Source organism: Camellia sinensis, chromosome 1, assembly GCF_055761805.1.
Source record: "Camellia sinensis isolate YWXY chromosome 1, ASM5576180v1, whole genome shotgun sequence".
Classification (NCBI taxonomy): domain Eukaryota; kingdom Viridiplantae; phylum Streptophyta; class Magnoliopsida; order Ericales; family Theaceae; genus Camellia; species Camellia sinensis.
Genome location: NC_138961.1, coordinates 210667744 through 210682927, shown reverse-complemented (window position 1 = coordinate 210682927; position 15184 = coordinate 210667744). Strand labels below are relative to the sequence as shown.

At 34.1% G+C, this 15184-nt stretch overlaps 1 pseudogene; it reads right to left on the bottom strand.

The window, feature by feature from the left end:
- Positions 1-9587: 9587 nt before the first annotated feature.
- On the bottom strand, positions 9588-14287 carry LOC145822404 (protein NO VEIN-like; annotated as a pseudogene).
- Positions 14288-15184: the final 897 nt, after the last annotated feature.

Sequence of the window (15184 nt, the reverse complement as noted above, 5' to 3'; positions counted from 1 at the left end):
ATGGGCCCCCACAGGCCGAACAACACTGTGTTGTTTGTGCACCCCGCTGGTGTAATTTTTCCAAATCATTTCAACAACTCAGCAATAGTCTGTCGGACGGTTCATACTGAGTTATAATAATTTGTATGTAATTTTTTTTTTGTGAATAGTGATAACTTTTAACTTTTTAGTAATTTTTTTGCTTAGTAAGTCCATAAAAATGTAACAAATTAAAAAAATAATTTTCAGCCCCTAATAAACTAAGGCCTCGTTTGGGAATATACCTTTTTAGTAACTTTTTGACTTTTTAGTTAAAATATGATATAAAAAAATTAGTATGTTTGTGATGACTTTTTAGTTTTTTACGAAAAGATGTGTAAAAAGTAGAGAGAAAATAAAATCTTTAACTTTTTTGTATAGGTTGTTGGCTTTTTAATTTTTTTTAATGACTTTTTAACTTTTTAACTAAAAAAGTCACTTGCCAAACGAGGCCTAAGGTTTCGGTGGTATAAATGATTTGAGTTAAAATAGTTATAAAAAAACAAAACAAATTAAAAAATTAATAAGATAAAATGTCATATTCAAAACATTTTCATTCTATTTTTTTTTTCTCACAAAAATTAAAAAAATTCATCACAAATGAAAATTTTTAACTCCAAATTAAGATAATTAAAAAATTAAAAATTAAAAACCCAACTCCCATTCCAAACGGAACGAAAGTAAAGACACCATTGACTTTTATTACCGATTCATCTTCAGAAGCAAAAGTCAGTCTTGATCATCTTTCTACATGGTGTCCACACAACTTTTTTTCTTGTCTTTTTTGTTATTTCGTGGTGTGTGTGTAAGCTTGAATTGAATTGGACCCTACTACTACTGCTACTTTGAAGGAGTCGTTTTTGACAGTGTATTAAACCCGAGACAGCTCAATCCGACTGCCTTCTTCTCGAGGTGGTATTCTTTCTCTTTTTACTTTACAAAGTGCATTGACTAATCGCTAGAAAGTTTCATTTTATCATTAATCTATCAATACTACAAAAGATTTTTAGCAATTATTCATCATCCATCATCTCAATTTTAATAAGATTAATGATTCATCCATCAAATTTATTTAATCTGAATTCGTCTTAATGAGTCTCTTTCTAAAAAGAGACTCGCAAATGTAGCGGTGTTGTTTTAATAATTATATATCCCCATTCCAAATACAAATTATACTAATATGAATATGATTATGGTTTCATAGTCAAAATGTATTTTTAGATTAACATTTATAATGTGTTTAAATCATGAATTTAGATAGAAATTTAAAAAGAGAAATGAAATAAATAAATAATGGTAAATTACACTAACCTCCCTTGAGGTTTACCTTAATTATAGGGACCTCTCCTACAGTTTCAAAAATAACACAGACCTCCCACATTTTTGAAACTAATATACCCTTCTGTTACCTATCTGTCCAAATTTAAATAGATTGTGCTGATGTCATCCGTAATTATTCTTCAAATTCCAATATTATCCTTTAGGGGAAGTAAGTGTAATTTACCCATATATATATATATATATATATATAAACACATGCATTCTATCTCTCTTCCCTCTCACTCTCTCTGTGTGCTCTGCATCTCTCTTTTTCACCATTTCTCTATGTTATCTCTCTCTCTCTCTCTCTCTCTCTCTCATCAAAAGTTTTCGCCGCCATGTTGGACCTAAGAGGAAACCCTAGCTCTGATCGATGTCTACCGCGAGTGGTGGTACGCTCTCCAACAGGGCCACATCCGGACTGATGATTGGGACGCAGTGGCCACTGCCGTCATTCTCCACTGCCTCAACGTCTCCCATTTCAAAACCTCCGCTCAGTGCTGCCACAAGGTAGTGGTAATGCGGCGTGATCGGCGATCCAGAGCTCGATAACTTGAAATACGACTTCGAACTGGTCACATGTTCTTATTTTTTTTCCTTATTTTTTTTTGGATAAATTACATTGACACCCCTTGAGGTATATGTTTGTTATAATTTCCCTCTTCACCTTTTGAAAATTACATCCCTCTCCCCGAGGTTTAAAATCTCATTACAGATTGCACCCTCAGTTAGTTGACTGTTAAGTCAATTAACAGATTTTACTAATGTCAGCAATTTAATTATTTTTAAATACCAATTTTGCCTTCACTAAGTAAATTACATTGACACCCCTCACATTTTAAAAATTACAATCCCCTTCCCAAGGTTTAAAATAGCATTACCAATTGCCCCATCGGTTAGTATTAGTTGAAAAAAAAATTAATTAAAAAAAAATTAATTGGAAAAAAAATTTGTTAGTCAAATTTTTAAATTTCCATTTAAAAACCAAGGTAAACTCATTTTTTGAATTTGCGTTTTTTCCTCAAATTTACAAACTGAGACAACCATTTATAAACCAAAAAAATTCTCAAACAAGTTTTTATGCCAATTTTAAAAATTTTTGTAAATATAAATTGAAAACTAAAACCGAAAAGGTTACCAAACAGGCCTCAAATGGTAAAAATGTCATAAAATTAACAAATAATTAAATAAGTTACCAACATAAGAAATGACTTATCAAAAGATTTTTAGACTATGTATGGTTTGATTTTTAGAAATTTTTTTAAAAAATTAAAAATTAATTTGGTTAAGAAATAAAAATAAAAAATAATTATCATTTTTATATAACTTTTATCTTTTGATTGGTTAGAAATAATTTTTTACAACTTAAATATATTTCTTCATATTTATTTTTATTAAATTAGTTTGTTTTTTTTTTAAATGTTAGGGGGGATTCGTATTAAATTGAAATCTCAGAGGGTGTCAATGTAATTTACTCTTTAAAGTATATGTAAAAGTTAAAGGTAAATATGTCATTTTAACTTAAAAGTTAATGCCATCAAATAATTACACTGACTAGGGAGTCAGTGTAATTTTCCAAATGTTAGGAAAAAACTGTAATAAACATAAATTTCAAGGGGTGTCAGTGTAATTTACCTTTTTTTTCGGTTTTATTGTTGTATAAGTTGATAACTATTCGTTGCCATACAATTGTGGTCCTGGAACTGATTGAACTTTTTACTTGAATTGGTTCACCATTGAAAATGAAATAGAAAAGTAAAATCGAAAAGGCTCAGTTTGGGTGAGGATAAGTTGGTTCACTATGTATATATATATATATATATATATTTAAGTAAAATTGGAGAAGCTAAGTTTGGGTGAGGGTGAGTTGGTTCACTATGTGCATATATATATAGAAAAGTAAATTGGAGAAACTGAGTTTGGGTGAGGGTGAATTGGTTCACTGTATGCATATATATATATATATATATATATATAAATAAAGAGAGAAGAGAGAGAGAGAAAACAAGGGTGAGAGTGAGTTGCTTCTGCCTTTTATGGTCGGACTAGTTTTTGGATAGTTGCTTCTTGAAAATTTTAATCCTTGTTGTGATATATGATATTGGGTATTTGGAATTAATTTTCAATCTCTTAATTTCTATTCTTTTTAGATCTTTCTTGGAGGCTCTCTCTGTCTCTCTTCCCAATTCATTTCTTTTTTATTCAGTTTATTCATGTTGTGATTAACCTAAAAATGAATTTTGATTAGGATTATCAAATCGAATTTTTCTGTGTGTTTGATTTTGTTTGTATGTGTTTGATTTGGTGTTTGTTGTGATTTAGGGATCTACCAAGCTGATAGAAAGAGAATGGGGGTTGAAGGGTAGTTGTGTCTTTTCACAATATGATTTAAGGGTATTATGGTCAATTCAATTGTCAAGTTAATGTCATTCATGTTCTTTTAACGAGAAGGGAGAATTTGTGTATTATTTTCAAAAGTACGGGAGGTTAGTGTTATTTTTGAAACTACAGGAGAGGTCCCTGTAATTAAGGTAATCCTCAAGGGAGGTCAGTGTAATTTATCCAATAAATAAATAATATATTTCATTCACTTTTTCTTTTTCTTTTTTCTTATGATTTAAATGCAATCTTATTATGTAATTACAGAACTTAAGCTTTAAAAATGATTTTTAGTGATCCCCAATTAAAGTTCAAACCCAAGATTTCAAATATGTGTTATAAATCTTGACCAACTAAAACAACCAATTGTTCCACTTCAGGTTAACTATTTTGTAAAAGAAAAATGCTTGGTAGCTCAAAGTTGTGTGACTCGAATGGCTCGAATGTATCAAAACGAAATTATTTTATCTCCAAAACGACTTTATTTTGAGACATTCGAATTATTCGGACCATGAAAATTCGAGTTACCAAGCATTGTTGTTTATAAAAATCACTATCATTTCTTTTAAGTAGCAATTAAAATTTTGATAAATAGGAGTTATAAATTCTGACCAACTTGAACAATTCAGTTGATTCCGATTCATTTTAAATATCTTATAAAAATGTCGTCCATTTCCTTTTATGTGGCGATTAGAATTTATCACTACATAAATAAAAAAAATTCAACAACACATAATTTAAGTTAAAACGCATGAAACATCATAGAGTCAAGGTTCTTAAATCTAGAATAACAATGACTAATTGGAACACACTTGGACCTTGGTTTTCTAGATGCATTATTAGGTTTTTAATTTCATAAAATAGAAAGAGCAGGGTAAAGTATATTTTTTTCCTATTGTCAAAATAAATGCAAAGAAAAGTTAAAAGAACAAAGAACCAATTAATAACATGCATTGACTTAAATCTCTTTAAAAACTTTAATACTAGATTACTATTTTCCACATGTTACAGCTGTACTGGCTCATTCATATTGTGGAATGAATCTTTGGTTGTTGGCATGGTGATATGGTGTTTCCTTTGAGTCTTACCTATGTAATGCAGTTTTTCCTCTTTATATTACTCTCCTATCAATTATTTTATTAAAAAACTTAAAAATTACAATGATCACTATTTATTTATTTTATAAAGTTCAAATGGAATTTATTCTGTTAGAAATATTTGTAAAAGTAAAATATGCACAAGAAAGAGATGTGCCTTTAAAACTGTCTGTGAGTGCAAAGCAAACACCACTGTTTTTTATATTATCCATACCAATGAAATGAGTGTGAAATGAGTTACATTTGCATTTTAGTGGCACTTTTAGACCGTTGCAGATAAGACAAACCAAAAGAAAAGGCAACATGGGACCAAACTGGGTAAGTTCCCCATTCAGTGCACTGGACGGTGTTATTCGTATAATTCATTGCATATATATTTTTTTTAATAATTTGTTACGTTCATATTTTAGGCCCATGCCATGCAGGTAGTTCATTCTTAAAAAAAATTAAATTGATCTAAGAATTATAATTACAAGATTTCATCATAATTTGTTGCAAAAAAATAAAAATAAAATACACTGCTTATTTTTAAAATTATACTTATTATCTATTTTTTTTAAAGGCATGATGAAATATATAGTTACAATTATTAAATCAATCTGATTTTTATAAATGATTAATAGACAAATATTTAAAAGTATAGTGAGATCCATAATAAGCTCCACACGGGCACGCCACCAACATCATCCCGTCTGCATAATGAGCTGGAGAGAATTTTATTACCAATTGGATATACATCAACCAAGGCAACTAATGCCCAGCCCAGGAAAAAAATACACCAAATCACTCAAACCAAACAGAGAAATCCACGCAACGTTGAATAAATCACCCTACTTTATTTAGAAGACTTGAAGGTTGAGCCCATGCTCAACATTTAGAGCCCAAAAGTTTGACCCACAACAGTCCAATTCACTTGGAGAAATTTAAAATGAAACTACAATTCACTGGGAGGTAACCGTAAGTCCACATGACGTAAATCTCATAGTTGAACAAGCAGATGCTAGCACAGTTGGCCACAGTTGATTCGAATTAAGATTCAAACCATTCCCCCAAGCTACTGTCTTTGATTTACCATGAAAATATTCCTGTGGCTAAATCAATGCTATAAACTTGACTCTAGCATGTGTTAGAAATTTACTATCAAATCATAATGAAACAATTTTGCAGGGAAAATGCACAGCTGAGACAGAAAAATAAGAGCGCCAAGCAAGACGAACATCAGTGTTCCCATCAAATGTGCTTTTCCATGTTAGAATTAACGAAAACCACATTCGTCATAAGCATAATCAAGGCAAGAGGTTGGGAGTTTCACTTCCACTATTGATTCTTATGAAGTGATGTCCGTGGCTTCTTATGAAAAGATGTTGCTGGTGTAAGAGGGTATTCTGAGCTGAGAAACCGGGGCTTCACCGACACAGGAGAAGAGGCCTTAACAGCAGGGAACGCACATTCAAGGAAGTTAGTGTCCACAGCATATAGCTCTAGATTTTCTGACACCAGCAACGAATCCACCTCATCCTCTGTAAACCCAAATGCAAATCCCATCTTAATCATCTTGCAAAGATCATTTGCGAGACCAGTAGCATCAGGTAGGACTGCCTCTGAGATTGCTCGAGAAAAATTAGTAATTAGCTCTATATTTTTCCATTCACCCTTCCAGCTTCGTTTATGGACAAGCAGTCTCTGTAAGTTCTTGTCCCACAGCACTAGTTTTCTTATTTCAGCATGCAAACTCTTCTTTGAGAAGGGTAAATGCAACGAATATGTGACTATCATCGGCCTGTCTGTCCCAAATATTGAGATATCAAGAAAAGATTTTGCTATCCTGTGCCTTTTTTTCAACTGGCATATTAACGACAGGATTTACAGGGAATGCCAATACAATTTTGATCAATGGCTTTCCAATCAGGCTGTCTTCCAAACCCGGCTTTTCAAATTCACAATTCATGGAGAACTGAACAGATTCGGATATGTTTTGCACTCCAAAACTTCTGTATGTTTCATACAGTTTAGTAAGGGATGATAAGCCTTTCCGGGGGAACCAAACAGTGGCTTCACACTAGCTTGTCTGAAGGACTTCTTGAGCTGCAGGTCATCAGGTATAAATATTTCATCTTTTTCCACCAATTGAACTGTCCCAGAGATGTTCGTTGCACCAGGTAGCATGGTTACACCTTTTTTCATGGCCATCTTGGTACAAGGGTTCCAACTTTCTGATATGTATCCCCAAAATGAGTCCAACTCCCCAGAACACACATGGTAGTTACGTCTCTCCCAGTTGTTCCAGAGGCTAACATATCTAGACAGGGTTGGAAATGTATCAGCTCCAAAAGTTGTGGACATAAAAACAACAATTCTTTCTCATAATATCCATCAAGATTATGGAAAAACGAACCAAATAGATTGTCCCTGTCATGAAGCACACAAACACAACTATTTACCCATTTTCCTTTGGTTCCTTGTTGATCTGAAATCCACAATTGTGAAGTACAATAACCCTGTGAATTTGAACTCCACTTGTACTTGTGTAGAAACCTATAGATTCTCATTATGAAAGAAGTTTCATTGTAAGAAGTAAGAACTTGGAAAATCGAAGTGCAAATGTCCTTGGTATCTGTTTTCACACCAATTACTTTTAGTTCATCTCTTTCCAAAGAGTTTAAGGTCCCATAGAAACCTTGATCTATTAAAGGTCCATCTTGTTCTTCTAGGCAGGAATTCCATTCTGGATTGAACATGTGAGATTTGTTGGGGGTTCTGTAGCCCATGTGGGTTTTCAGCCATTTACTTCCTTTTAGTTTGTTGAGCAAATGTTCAAGCAAAGATTGGTCAGACAACTTGGTACTATGTCGTAGAGACTTGGCACAATGCAGCAATGACGAAGTACAGTCTGCTGTAACTGATACTGGCTCCTGAGGCAACTTTAAACCTCTTGCAACAAAATGTGCTACTTCGTTGAAATTGACCATGACACCCATCATTTTCAGTTCATCCTTGAATGAAAAGATTTTATTACCATAGCAGGCATCATCAATTAGAGGAACATCAACGAACTGTGAAACTGTTCCCCATTTTGGATCAAATAAAATAGAACCAGAAGCAAATCTATAGCCATGACAAGTTTTCAACCATTTTTCCCCCTATAAGAAGCTCGTTAGACAGTAAAACTGTGAAGGCATAGTTTTACTCATACACGTGATACAACTTAGAAGTGAGATCACAATGGCACCAGTTAAACCACTTGAAGATAAGAGCAACTTGACTTTAGTAATAATCATATTACACACTTGGTCAGGGTTTACAGCCACCCCAATTGCCTCCAGTTCTGCCTTGTATGACTGAACCTTGCTTCCATAGTAGACTTCATCAATGATGGGTAATGGAACAACATCAACCAAGTAACCCCAGTTTTTATCGGGCAGAAGGCATTCCGAGGGGCATCTGAAATCAAAACTAGTTTTCATCCAAGGTTGGTACGTAATTTTCTTGGTCAAATCAACAACGGCAGGCCCTAAATGCCAAATGCATTCAAGTAATAGAAAAACAACATCCTTGGTCAACTTCGAGAGAACTTTAGGAAACTTGAAATGTTCAGGAATTAGTTTATACACATCTTCCGGATGCACAATGATGCCTATCAACTTGAGCTCATGCACAAAACCACTTAGTTGGCTCCCATAATATGTTTTATCAATAACCCACAGATCAGTTATCTGTAGAATAGCTTCTCCAATATCAGATGCCAAATAAACAGCTCCACGAGGAGTAACATAACCTTGGTTTTTCTTCAACCATTTCCCCACTTGCAGGGTTTTCAGCAAGTCCACATCAAGCTTGTTGTTGTCATTTGAATACCTGATAAAACTTAGCATTGAAAATCCCAAGTGTCCACTCATTTCAGAGGAAACAAGAGGTTTGAGGTGATCAATTATGAGTTGGTTCATATTCTCTGTCCCAATCTGTACACCAATGAACATCAGCTCATCTTTGAACGACCTGATCTTGTATTTATATTACTCTTCATCTATAGCTGATAAGACCTTAAATGCTTTCCCTATTTCTAAGAGAGTAGATGACTCGGCTCCATCATAAAGATAGCAACGGGGTTGGAGAACTAAAGCCAGAGTATGTCTTCATCCACTTCCCACATTGTATACTTTCAATGAACTTCACAGGTATCTCATATTTGTTCAAACTTCCTTTGTATGGCCAGGATACTTCTTAGCCCTCAGATTTTGGATGCACTCCAGAAGCAACAGAGCCTGTTCACTTGTTAGTTGATTGGAGGCTATATCTAACGCTGTCTTCTGGTAATATATCACGCAAATCAGTCGCTTTAGCATTCTTTAAAAGGAAGTTCAATAGTTCATTTTCTGGTGTACATTCTCCAGCAAACTCAGCAGCTTCACCATACACCTCCCCCAATTCAACATACTTTTGGCAACTGTAAGCTTCATCTTCCTTGTTCATTGGATATGAATCATCATACTCCTCTATCATTTCATCGTTTTCCAATTCAAGTTCCTCAGGAAATATTTTGCTAGAGCCAAACAGCTTCACCCATATGCTTCTTGAAGTGGGCACGAGAAAGCTAGTGCACAGGCTTACATTCCCACAAGCATCAACCACTGGCATAGACTGTAAATACCAGAAACATAATTTGTTCCAATAAAGTTCTTCAACACAGAATGATAAACAAGATGAGCCAATGAAACTGCTAGCTTTGGGTTCTTCCTTTTACTTAGAAAATTCCCAAGTCCATAACAGTACATAGAAACATCAGTGACCACCACACCTACCTTAGATTTCAGCCAATTTGTCAAAGGTTTCTTTCTTCTCATGTTGAAGAATAGTAGATACTGTGGCATCTGGGAAGAAAAACATATTATTGGGCACCTCATTTCTACGTTCCATTTGTTTAGCCAGGAATGTTGTGGAGCCTGCCAAACAAGATGAACCTTCAATGGTTCCCGTTTCATTTGTAACACATTACATGGTAAAACCTGCCCCTTCCAAGCAATGTACTTGAGAAGAGGTATTTTGTTCAGTCCTAGGGGGAAATACTTCCAATTATCTACAAGAAAGAAAAGAAGCTCCACTTACACCTTTGTAGAAGCACGAAACATGAGGTTGCATGTTTGGATGTATTTTCCACACCAGTCGCAACTATCATTCACAGATGGCACTCCAAGAATATTCAAAATTCCATTATATTTTTTGTCATCCAATGTATTATGCAACACAAACTTTCCTTGGGAAGAAATATCACCGAGTTGCTTAATGTGGGACTGGATTTTCCGGAATTGTGGTAAAATCCTAACTACATCAGTTGGCTTAGAGAAAACCATTTCCCCAGTCAAGAATTTCTCACACGGAACAATGCATTTCCACTTGACCATGATTCTAATGGAATCTCTCACTCCATTAAGCCGTTGCAGAGGAGACCATTGTACAGGCAAGAATTCAAGCACACGGGTAATGGGGAAAAGTTTGCCTGTTTGAGAGACCTTTATACAAGTCATAAGAGCACTAACATAAAAATGGAAGGAACATGCTCAAGGATTCCCAAATTCCATTTGTTATCCAAGAGTATTGCTTCTCTCGAAGATGCAAGAATGAAGTCTGCCTGCAGTACAAAGGGAAAGTTGGTCACCATTGTTGTTGGCAAGAAGGCAAAGATGCCAACAGAAGCAGTCCATATCCTCAATCTATCACCAAATGGGAAAGCCAAAGATATGACCCATTCATTCAAATCCTTCCTAGCATCCACCACATTCTCAGGTTTCACAGGGAAGACTTGTTTATGTACGTAATAGCAGCATGTGGCCTCAGACATGTCTGATCCCTCCTGACCAGAGAGACTTCACGTGAATCTGCCCCTCAAGTCTGCAGGGAAATGAGATCGGTCTCACTATAGATTGAAATTGCAGAAACAGAGTCTGCTAAAGATGAATGATCGCTTTTTTCTCCTACTGACAATCTTTTGATCTTGTATAAGGATAGAAGAACTTCAGGGTGTATCTATGAGAGATGTTTCTTCACGGTTTCCAATTTCCCGGGCTTTAGTGGGAGAATGATTGTTGTAGCTAGAAGGATCTTGCTAGACCCATAGATGTCATGTAGAACTTAAATAGCTGGTCTTGTGGAAGCCCACTCTGGGACGATATGCCCTATGCCACAACCATAATTAGTAGGTTCATCGAACCTAATTCGGTAACCATTGCTGAATATTTGTGGCTGTGCAGTGACAAGAAGCACGCTCTTGAACCCAATTTCTACAAGGTGTGAAATGAAATGTGGAAAAAGTCATAATTCAGTTCAAGAAAAAATTAGATTTGATTATTAAGAGATTGCATAAATTTGTTATTGTATCTATTAGTCAATGCAAAGACAGTTAAGAGCTTATATAAGGTACTGTAAACAACACACATCAAAATCAAGTTAACACGTATAATTTTTTTATTTTTTATTTTTTTATTTTTTTATTTTTTTATTTTATAAGAAACCGAATTAAAATTAGAAACTAAAATCGTAATTAGTTTATCACTTGTTGAGGTTATTTTTGTAATCTAGCAAGTTAGTCTAGACCTCTCCTTAATCTTCCAATTTGTATCCCTCCCTCCTTGGATTCAATAGTACCCTATATAGGGGATGCTATGTTCAAATGAACTATTCATACGGACTCCCATTCTTAGCCAATTATCAAATTATGTATTTTGTTGGATTATTAATCTAATCCCAATGTCATATCTATCCAAACAAATATGCCTAAGTTTATAAAGGTCCATCTTTAAAAACAAAGAACCAACTCAGTAGTTCCAGAACACCAATTCAATATGTTGACATGGCTTTCTGGACTAATAAAAGACCAATAGTCTCAGAGAGAAGTGACTCAACCATTAGGCTACTTAGCCTATTGCCTAAGGCCCTTAAATTTTTTATGAAAAATTCTCATTGTTGGAGGTCCCAATTTTTCAAAAACTTAATAAGATAAGAGCTCATTTTGATGTTTAGCCTAAAGTCTCTTGGAACCTTAAACCGTTACTGGTCACATACAGGTTGAGTCAACCTAATCCACCTTACTTAACTAAGTGGGAGACCCAATCCGGAGACCCAATCCGCATATTCCAACCCTTACCTCATTGATCTGGACTAAATAATTCTCTAACAAACTATAATAAAAAAATTACGACTCAAGTTACACACTATCTAAGAAGTACGAACACTAGTACTAATAAGGTGGCACACATGTCACACCCCTACACTTTTCGGGCACTTCTTAAACATGTGTCAAACACATCCAAACATATCTTCTTTTCTTTTCTTTTTTAGACCCAAGCATCCTTCTGACACTCAGGGAACACATGTTAATCATTTAGACACGCATAAAATACATTACTTACTCTGTCCCATAATATTAGTTCCTTATTCCATTTTTCATCGTCCCAAAATATTAGTCGTTTTTCAAAAATTAAGTAATAAAATAATATGAATTTACTTTTTTGCCCTTCTTTTAAATTCATTAACACAAAAAATACAATTATCACAATTGATATTCTAAAAAAAATGTAGTATCAAAGGGTAATTTTGAAAAATTAATATTTTTAAAATGTAATAATCGTACTATCAAAAAAAGTTTGATTCCCCAAAAAAGACTATTATTTTGAAACAAAGGGAGTATAAGTTTGAACAAAATAATATAAGATACAATAATAAATAAATAAATAAAAGGGTAAATTACACTAACCTACATGGCAATTGTAGAAACCTCCCTTACGCTGTGTTTGGTTGGAGGATTTGGGAAGTGATTTAAAAAAGAAAAGGGAAAAGGTGGATGAAATTTGGTGAAATATAGACATATTTTATACACATTTCACCTGTCTTTTATTTTTCTCTTTTCAAATTCTTTCTCAAATCTTTCAATCAAACGCAATGTTAAGGTTTGTGAAATGACACCGACCTCCCTTGTAAACGTTTACTATAAGGGTGATAACACATCATTGATAAGTGGGTATCATATCACCTACCAATAACAAAACTATACATGTGATGGCCAACCCCACAATTCACGTATAACCATTTGTTTTAAGTTTTAAGATGATTATGCAACGGCCACATATACATAATAAGGCTTGTTGGGTTTACATGTTGTGATGTGCATGTAAGACTTTCAAAAAAATACATGGCAAAAATCTGGACACAAGATCCTCTTTTATCACAAATCCCAATCTCCTTGTAATTGTTTTGGGACATAGGGACAAAAACCCTTGGCCAATAATCTGGGCTTGATGGTTATTTTAATTTCATCAGTGTGGACTTTGAGAAAGTAGCAAATGTCAAAAACAGGGGTTTTGCTCCTTTGTATATTTTAAGAGAAAAGTTAGGGATCATGAAATTTTTTTCATGAAAATGATCATAAAAGATTTATGATCCTTAGATCACCTTGATGAGTGTGCAGTATTTTATTCTAAGTGTAATCTAAGAGTCACAAAACTTTTATGATGCCTACATTGCTGATATTTTAATTAACCCTGCCCAGCATATGTAAGTTGACAAAAGAAAACACAGAGAGCTTGGTTAGTGTAGACATATTGTATCTATATACCTTTTTCCCCAGTGAAGCCTTTGTGTCCGTGATATGTCTTAGTGGATCGGCCAATGCTGCAAAGCGATTCAATGTTGTCCTTAGCAAACCCTACCTCATTATTGAACACCAACAGAGTAGCCGGAGAGCCCAATTCAGTAATGTCTGCATTCGTCAGCACAAACTCCAGCGCTGGTTCAACCCCTGGAGAGTGCTCATTGCTTTCTGCATTCTGTATCATCATCCACCAACAAACAGGAGGAGAAAACTATAAGAAGAACAAGAAGAACAAGATTGAGAGAGAGAGAGAGAGAGAGAGAGAGAGAGAGGGGAAAGAAAGAAAGAAAAACCTGTATGAGCTCCATGAGGAAGTGGAGGTCTTTAATGTAGAGCTGGTAAGAAAGGTTAGTGACAGCATTGTAGAGCTGGTAAGAAAGGAAGTGGAGATCTTGAGTTAATGGGTTTGGGACTTTCTCACCTATTGAATATTTGCGCTTCCTTATCTTTAGGGATGGCAATGTGGGGGGGGGGGGGGGGGGGGGGGGGGGGGGGGGGGGGGGCTGGTAAGAAAGGTTAGTGACAGCATTGTAGAGCTGGTAAGAAAGGAAGTGGAGGTCTTTAATGTGGAGATCTTGAGTTAATGGGTTTGGGACTTTCTCACCTATTGAATATTTGCGCTTCCTTATCTCTAGGGATGGCAATGGGGGTATTCATTCTCCATCCCCATCGCTATTTCCTGGTAAGAAAGGTTAGTGACAGCATTGTAGAGCTGGTAAGAAAGGAAGTGGAGGTCTTTAATGTGGAGATCTTGAGTTAATGGGTTTGGGACTTTCTCACCTATTGAATATTTGCGCTTCCTTATCTCTAGGATGGCAATGGGGGTATTCATTCTCCATTCCCATTCCTATTTCCTTATAATAAATTTTTCTCATTCTCTATTTTTCAGTTTCCATGAGTATCACCTTTCTCATTTTTTAATAGATATAGATTTTTCTCAACCCACTTTAATTCCCATTTTATTTTTTATATTTAATGTTAACAACCACTTTTTTTTTTTTTTTTTTTTTTTTTTTTTTTTTTTTTTTTTTTTTAAAGGTTCACAACAAAAACTAAATATCCCTTCAATCTTTTTTCTTTCTTTTTAAATATATTTAATGTTAACAATTTTTATTTAATTTTTTTTAAGGTTCACAACAAAAGTTAAATATACCTTCAATCTTTTTTTCTTTCTTTTTTAATATATTTAATGTTAACAACCTTCTTTTTTTTAAAATTTTTTTTTTAATAAAGGTTTTAACTAAATATAACTTCAATCTTTTTTCTTTCTTTTTTAATATATTTAATGTTAACAACTTATTTTTTTAAGGTTCACAACAAAAGCTAAATATACATTCAATCTTATTTTATTTTATTTGGTTCAACAACAAAATCAAATACACATTAATTAATTAATTAAAAAGTTTGTTTTATAATAATCAAATATATAATTTTGAGACAATTAAATAAGTTTTAGTAATTGAAAAAAAAATGTGAAAGAACGTGGAAGATTAAAAAAAAATTACAACCATCTCTCTCTCACTCTCACTCTCTCCCCTACATGTTATAAGAACCTGATTACAATGTTATAAGAGCCTGTTTGAAGAAATAAAATGTGAAAGAACCTGTTTGAAGAAAGTGTTATAAGACCCATATTAAATTGCATCAGGGCATAAATAAGGAATTGTTTGTTGATCTCTTAGCCACGGACATTTTAGACATTAAATCATCTTTCTCTTAGTAAATTTGA